Source organism: Neofelis nebulosa, chromosome 3, assembly GCF_028018385.1.
Source record: "Neofelis nebulosa isolate mNeoNeb1 chromosome 3, mNeoNeb1.pri, whole genome shotgun sequence".
Classification (NCBI taxonomy): Eukaryota; Metazoa; Chordata; class Mammalia; order Carnivora; family Felidae; genus Neofelis; species Neofelis nebulosa.
In genome coordinates this window covers 46,267,483-46,275,545 of record NC_080784.1, presented here as the reverse complement: position 1 = coordinate 46,275,545, position 8,063 = coordinate 46,267,483, and the positions used below count along the sequence as shown (strand labels likewise).

At 49.4% G+C, this 8,063-nt stretch overlaps 1 long non-coding RNA gene across 1 annotated transcript; it reads left to right on the top strand.

Moving 5' to 3' along the window:
* The first annotated feature begins 1,282 nt into the window (after nt 1–1,282).
* LOC131506088 (uncharacterized) lies at nt 1,283–5,718 on the top strand. Its single transcript, XR_009258725.1, has 3 exons — nt 1,283–1,770; nt 3,875–3,968; nt 5,603–5,718. It is a non-coding gene; the product is annotated as an uncharacterized LOC131506088 (long non-coding RNA).
* Nucleotides 5,719–8,063: the final 2,345 nt, after the last annotated feature.

Here is an 8,063-nt window from a genome sequence, read left to right as displayed (position 1 = left end):
TCACAGGCGTCTGGAGAGGTGAAGAGGATGAACCCCTGGTGCCAGTGAAAGCCCTGGCTCCTGTGAGAGGGGGGGAGCAGAGGAAAGAGAATCCGAAATGTGCCAGCATCCCCTCACTTCAGAGGCTACTCACAGGGTCTAACACTTCAAGTGGAAACATAGAATAGGCGTTTGCATTTGACAGGAAATGTTTGACTTTACCTCAGAGTTCTAGCTCTACACGCTATAGGGCTCTACAGCCCACGCTCTCTCTCTCCCTGTCTCTCTCCCTTTCATTCTCTCCCAGAGCCCCACACTTAGGGCCTTGAATGATATTCGAAAACAGACTCCCTACACCCTTAATTGTATGGGAATGCAGCGGGCCAGAGGAGAGCCCGCCTGCAAGTCTGGAACAAGATAACCCTGTTTAAAGAATGTCAGTAAACACCTCTGAGAAACAGCCTCCCTTGGAAAGGCAATGGCAAAGGAAGAGATTTTTCCAGGCCTCCATTCCAGGAAGCTAGTGGGACAAAGAGATTTCCCTGAAAGAACCCCACGGATGTGACTGCGGCTCCTCTCTCGGTTCCTGCGTCCCCGTTTCCGGGGTGTTCAGAGCAGCGGGAGATGGGGGCCCGTCTGGGGAGAGGGAGGTCTTGCGGGTGAGGAGTTTTAACAACTGAAATGCAGAGACAAGAATCAGAAGGACTCATCTATTCCCCCTTGAGCAAAATCAACTGAGGGAGAAGGAAGAAAGGGAGTGGGGGGGAGCCTTCCAAGTCGAATGAGTCGCTGAGTTAAATTACAGGGGCCTGGGAGGGATGATTAACAACCCTCATGGTTTTCTGCTTCACAGCCATTACTCACCCCAAACCTGGGGCTTCTCGGTTACATAGCCCAGCGCAGGCCGACCATTTTTTCCATTGACTGAAAACACATTCTGACTGAAAACAAACTTTGGATCCCCGAGGCTTGGCAGGCCCTGGGTCCTTCTCCATATTTAATCAACGGGAAGCTAAACACTTTCAATCTGTGATGGCTCATTTGGACGGGGTCTCGGGGCTTTTGCTTGGTGCCAGATATAATAACTCTCCTCTCTCTTTTCTAAGGCCTATTTTATAATTTTGCTGTTTTTCAATGTCAAGCCCATCTTTTGAAGAATTTTTATTGGATTTCCTGCTAGACTTCAATGAGGATTTTTCTTGCTTTGGCAGAAGTATCAAGCAGAACAGGGGAAAAACTCAATCATCGTCTTGGAGAGTCGTGATGGTGCGTTGGGGGGGGGGGGGGGGGGGGGCGGGTGGTCCTTTGTCTGCTCGCACACAAACAGTTTTCTAGAAGGCTAGAGGCCCAGTGGCCAGCTTTGGGAAGTCCTCTGACTTTGATTCATGGGGTGACAATTGACAGGCAAGGCAGATGGATGTCAAAAGAAGGGAAGCTGGGACAGGAAAAAGGGGAAGTGGGAAGTGAGCCTTGAGTGTGAGAGAGAGCCCAAGGGCGGGTGGGTATATTCGAGTCAATGTCTGCCACGCGAGGCCCCGCACCACCATGCACACTCAACCGTGCCCGTTCACAAAGGCTTCTGGGACACTGAGGAAATGGTCAGGCAGACTCTTACTCAACAGCATGACCCCCTCAGAGCTGCGGATACCCCAAGAATGAACAGGAAGGGCTCTATCCCGGAGGCTCCTGGTTTACCAGCCACAGCCACGCTCTCTGCTCCTGCTCCCAGGCAACATTCAGATCTTCAGTGTTTCTTCACTGAGATTATTCCCCAGAGGAAGCAGCTTGCCAGTGAGTGACAGCTTTGTTTGCTCATGTTTTCCTCTCTTCCCAGAGTCAACTTTCAGAATATACCAGGATGTTCCCTCTTACTCCTGGACTTTCTTTTCTTGTACCCTATTCCTTTTTATCTTATTTTATTTCATTTTATTTTATTTGGCAAGGTGGGGGGGGGGGGTCTCTACAGAGGATTATCCAGAGAAGAGAAGTGGTTCTTTGTCCAACAGCAAACGAGGGAAAGAGAGAGCCTTTTGATACTCTCTTTTCATGTTTCACTTTTTGTGACTTTTGATGTGGAGATGTTACGTAACCACACTTCACACCTCCCTCTATTAGCCTCATGTTTGACAGTTCATCTTCACATGACTCATCTTCTTATTCCCATAAAAACCCTCCGAGAGACAGGGCAGGTATCACAATTGTCATTTCTGAGGTAAACCAACACAAGTGACAGAGGCCACGTGACTTGCCAGAGTCCCGAGGGTAGTGAAGTGGCCAAACCAAAGTGTGAGCCGAGCTGAGCACTATTTTCTACTTTACCACAAACTGTATACGTTGAGGTCATGATCTCACAGTTTGTGGGTTCGAGCCCCGCGTTGGGCTCTGTGCTGACAGCTCAGAGCCTGGAGCCTGCTTGGGATTTTGTGTCTCCCTCTCTCTCTCTCTCTCTGCCCCTCCCCTACTCGCACTGTATCTCTCTCTCTCTCTCAAAAATAAAAAGTAAACATTAAAAAAAAAAATGGGCAAACCTCCCCTATGTCAACTCCCTGTCACAGAGTACATTGAGAGTTGAGATGTCCATGGCAATTTTCACCACATCCACAGACTGCAGAACAATCTAACTTCAGGCCAGACTGCAAGACCAGGTTTCCAGGGCACCTAAGCCCCTCCTCGTACCTTCCATTTCCTGTCAGAGAAAGTTCACAAAAAGGTCAGGTCAACAAAAGTTCTTATGGAATACCCACTCAGAGCCCAGCAGTGGACTGGTCAATGCGAAGAAAAGATATTATCCCTGCTTCTGAGAAGTTTACAGTCCAGATGATGAGATGAGACACACATAGTATCCCAGGATGTCAGAACCGCAAAAGGACCTTAGCGGTCACCCATCCAAGTCCCTCGTTTACCAGCGAGGAGATGGGACAGTCCAGAGAAACAGCGAGTCAATAAGGACAATTCCGAACAGTATTTAAGTTGATGCTATAGAGAGCAGTGGGGGAAGCCAGTCAGAGGAAGCAAAGTGGCCAGGGACATGTTCTAGGAGAAAACAAAACTTGATCTCGTCCCCAGAGCGTACATAGAACTGAACGGATGGACAGGGAGAGAAGGGCCACCAAAGCAAAAGGGAGAAGGGGAATCTGAGTCCCGTGTGTTCCTGGGACCATACGGGGGCCAGAGTTTAGAGATGGAGCTGGAGGAAAGGGGCGGGGGGGGAAGGATAGGTAGGAATCAAGCCTGCAAACCTGGCTGACACCAGCCGGTGAGAGACCTTAGGCAGTCAGGAAGACCGTGCACATGACACTGGTGAGAGGTCTCATGAAGGTCAGGGTAAGCCTAAGGGCTCTTGCTGAGCAGCGAAGCCCTACTCATGTAATTTTCTAACCTTCATACCCACACCTAACAACCCAGCTGAATTAACCCAACGGACAGAGATCCCAATTTGTGCTATACTTTGAGTCTGGAGAGAGTAGGGACCCACCCTACTCTGCCATGGGTGGGAGGCAGGTCATCCTGCCTCCCCAGCGACCCTCTTCATTCCTAAAGCCACCACCTCCGTGGTCCCTGGGAGCTCCCCAGCTCCCGGCGCCTGGCCCATGGCTATTCAGGAGGTCCTGAGCATAGGCTAAAAAAGCAAAGAATAAAGAAGCAAAGAAGAGGGAGACTATCTCAGAATACTAACAGCTCATATCTGATGATGGGAAATTAGAGCAAAACCCTCTCCAGGATATCAGAGAAACTCCTAGAAAATCGACAACTGGCGCAGAATTTTCTCCAGCCCCTGGGGATCCTGGGGGCGTCGTGAAAGCTGGAAAGGGACTTCTCCTGTGTCCCTGTCGCCCTGCTGCACCCCTGTTGCCGGAGCATCTCCACCAACCTTTGTTCCTTTTTGCATTCCAAGCCTGTACCTCAGTTTACCCGTGTTCGCCTAAAAAAAACAAGAAAATCAGCCCGCTTCCTTCTTAACGGAGCCTGAGACAAAGACAAGTCAGAAGGTAAGAACCAAAACACTTCCGGGGGAGGGCGTGGGTGCTGTTGCAGTAATACTAATAATGACCACAATAACGTCATTGTTACTCTGCCTCCGAACACAAAGCCTGTCTGCCCTCATGAACAGACCTTTGTTCTTCCAGCAGCTTCCATCTGAAGGGGAAGCACATCTTCCTGAAGGTTACATCAGCAACCAGCCTTCCATCTTCCTGTCCTAAAGAATCCCTGACACTACTCTGAACATCAGTGCCCCAGGTTTCTAAAGCCTAAGAAACCTTTTCCTGACAGGCTTCCCTCAGAGAAGAAGGGCCAGCCCCAACTACCCTCATTTCCTACTCAAGGGCACCAGGAACAAAACTTGCCCACCCAGCCCGGCAGACAGACCACATTGCCCGTAGAGACCCACCCATCAGCTCTGATCTGTCCTAGGAAATTCAAATTCCACATCCCTTGATTATGAGCAATCAACACCTTTACGTTTTCCTCAGGCCAGGCCGTCTCCAAACATGATCCCCACAGCCCCAAATGACACCCACCACACCCCAGGGCACGCGGCAGGTGAGCTGGGGGTCCTTACCTCTCTCCACCTTCCCACTCTGGACTGTTCTCTATGCCCCTCACGGTTGCCACAGGTCTCCCAGACCTGCTCTGCCATTTGAGGCAAGGAAGCACGCTATGGTATTCCATAAATTACTTGGCAAGAGTGGATGACAAAAACAAAATGTAATTCAGATTAAAGTCACCCTCCAGCTGAAATGATAGTTTATTAAATAAACGGCAGTGCTGCCAATCAACCTTGCTGGTAACCGGGCCCCTTAGATTAATCTTTCTGGGGCTGATTTAGGATCCACCTGGGCCCTCTGAGAAGATTCTCCCATCATTTCCTCCCCATCTCTCTGGATCAGGCTGCTGGGCTTGGCGCAGTTGACAAATTCCCCAAGTAATCCCTCAAAAGATTGGAGAAATGCTCCGAACGCTCCATTAAATTTATTTTCCATGCTTTAAGAGACCCAAAACTATGTCCAATAAATAAGTGTTCCCTGTGATTTACTGAAATGCTCCTCTGATTTAAAGTTATAGGGGGGAAAATATGGAGCCCCTGGGAGCCCAGGACCAGCCTTGCAAGTGAGACCAGATGTGAGATTTTTTGCCCGGGGAGGGTGGAGGAAGGGGGGGGCGGGGAATCGGCCCAACTGGTGGAGGTTTGAAAGTGACAATGTCTGAACCCCGGTTCTCGGCTTTAACATAAAAGGTCCCCAGTTGAGCATTCTTTCTCACAAAATTTATTGTGGTTGTAGTTAGAGGGGGAACCATCAAAAGAGTAATTCTGGCCCTTGTTTTGCAGAGCTCTTTTGATAAATATGATACTTAGAAATATGCCTCCCACTAGACAGAAAAGCCATATAGTTAAAATGAAGTAATCTGTCAGTAAACTCGCTAGAATCAAAGCCAAAATGAAACCTGTAAAAGGAGAAGGAGAGGGAAAAAAAAAAACAAAAACTCCACTTAGAAACACTTGAGTCAAGCAGGGGAGAAGGTGGAGATTAAGAATTGTCCTTTATTCAGATATTTTTATCTACGGAGTTAAAAGCGGAGATTTATTTTTAAAGGGGGCTATTTCTGTTCCAATCTCCAACAGATGGGCCTGTGTTCCTGCCTCTCTCCAGCAGCCCAGGCTCAGCGAAAACAGCTTCTCTTGCGAGCTGAAACTTACCCAAATGAACCAGGAATAAAAACTTTTAGAAGCAAACGTAACCTTTGGAGCTGCTTGGTAAATATTGGGTCTGTTTACTACAGAGGCCCAGATGTGCCAAAACCAGCAAACAAACAGGAAGGCGGGAAAACGGCCAATGTGCAGACTAAACTGTATATGAATACGTGTCATACGTACATTGCATATGTGTGCGTGTGGGTATATCCGTGGTGATTCTCAAAGGCTAAGAAATGTCCCCGTGGGAAGTGTCATTGTTAACGGATTGTTCCAAGTAGTCTATCTTCAGGATCTACTCCCCTAAGAGTGTCCCATCCACCTGATAAATCACCTGTTTGGACAATGCCTGTTTCATGGTCAGTGATGAAAGATATTTGGGGTAACTCCTTTGGTGAAATTAGCCCCCATGCGTTTCTTATTCTTCTTACTCTAAGCCTGAACCGAAAGAAACTCCACTCCAAGGCTCCGTAGGTTCTTGGGTGAGGCACTTTGGAAACCTTCCAAGGTGGTCAGGCCATTACAGGAAAGCGTTCTCCTCCTCACCAAGCAGCAGCCGCTGGGCGGGGCAGCCCTCCCAAGGCCTCGTCCCAGGAAAAGCCTCCTTTTGTTGTGTCTGCTTCCTGTCCCCAGAACAATGCCCGAGGCAGCCAGCCTTAGAGAATAGGAAGTCCCCACCACTCCCCTGCCAAGATGGGATGCAGGGAGACCTACCTGCCTTTTGTCCCGTGTCCCGCATTTACCCCAACCAACCACAGGAGAGAAAGATCCCTGGTGTATACACAGCCCGGGACAAATGACAACATTCAAATTCTCCATTCCCTCCACCAGCATTTGTACCCTCTTGACGTGTGCCTACAATGAACGTGGGAGAAGAGAGGAGAGAGCCGAGGTGTCGTGGAAGGGATTTTAGACATCAGAGGACTCCAGGTCTGATCCCAGCTCCGCCAGTGGGCCATCAGTATGACCTGAGACCAAGGCTTCCCTTCCCAGACCCCCATTTCTTTATCTCAGTGGTGAAAGGTTGAACCAAATGACCTCCTGTCCTCTGACTCTTAGGGAGCTTCGTCTTTCCGTGGCACCCATGCTGGTCTGGACAGAACTGGAGGGTGTAGAGTTTGAGCAGCACCTGTGTTTACACTGTACAATCTGCAGTTTACTGTAATAAAATCATTTAATACACTCATAATTTTTTTGGCAAGGGGTTGTGTTTATGGTGAGCAAGACGGAGAGGGAATGATTGACTACCACTGATTAAAACGATAAATCAAAAACAAAGGAGGGAGGACTCGAAGAGCACAAAGCCACAGGCAAATCCAATTTAAGTCTCAAGTTCTGTGCCTTTGTGGGAACAATTGCGTCTGATGATGAGCCAGCCCTGGAGGTGCCCCCCCCAACCCACCGCCCGCGGCTGGGGTGGGGGGTGGGCGAGGTGGAGGCAGGGATTCCTACCGCTCCACTCCCCAGGGTTTTATCCTCTTTGGGTAGAAAAATAAGGAAATGGTTTGACAAGAACCAGTTTTACAAGAACTAGTTTTCTTGGGCCACCATCCTCCAAAAGGATTCGGAGGGAGGGCCGGGAATAAAGGAGTGCATGCGCACATGCTTGTGCGTGTCCAGGTAGAATAATTTGAGCAAGACCTAGAAGGACTTCTCAGATTCACAACTATCCCTCCAATACACTGCCTGAAACTGCACGGCGAGCAAGGATTGCTTAAGGTTGCCGGTAATTCTGACCTCATAAGCACTGTCCTTCAACAACAGAGTGCCTGCTACACGCTGGGCGATGTGGCAGGGCAGAAAGGTTATAAAGGATCCTTCATTCACCAAATGCTGACCGTGGTGTGGGCACTGTCCTAGGCCCCGGGAGGGGACAGAGCAGTGGAGAAGAATCCCTGACCCCATGGGAAGGCTATTCTCGCAGCATTTACACGCTCACGAATAAACACCACGTTGGCCCCAGAGAGGAAGACTCATAGGCAAACAGCACTTTACAGTGTGATGAATGGTAATCCAGATATGCCCAAGGAGTCCGGAACACTGAGAAGGTGACTTTTACTCTGGCTCTTAAAGAAAGAGAAGACCCACCCATTCACAGCTAGGGATGGCAATGCTCCAGGCAGGGGGTGATGGTGCTCCAGGCAGGGGTCACTGCATGGGCAAAAGGGTAGGGTTGTGGAAGAGCCTGCTGAAGTTGGAAGGGAGAGAATTGAAACTCCAGGGAAGGGCTGGGTAGTAAGCCGATTATCTGCTTATCAGCTAATGATTTAGGTAGTCAATTTCACTGCTCTCAGAGAGCAAGTCTTCAAAGAGCAGTCAGAGGCCAGTGTCTAGAAGGGGAGGGTCACAGAACTGGGAGGCTGAGTGAAGTCAAGACAGACCTCCCGTGTGG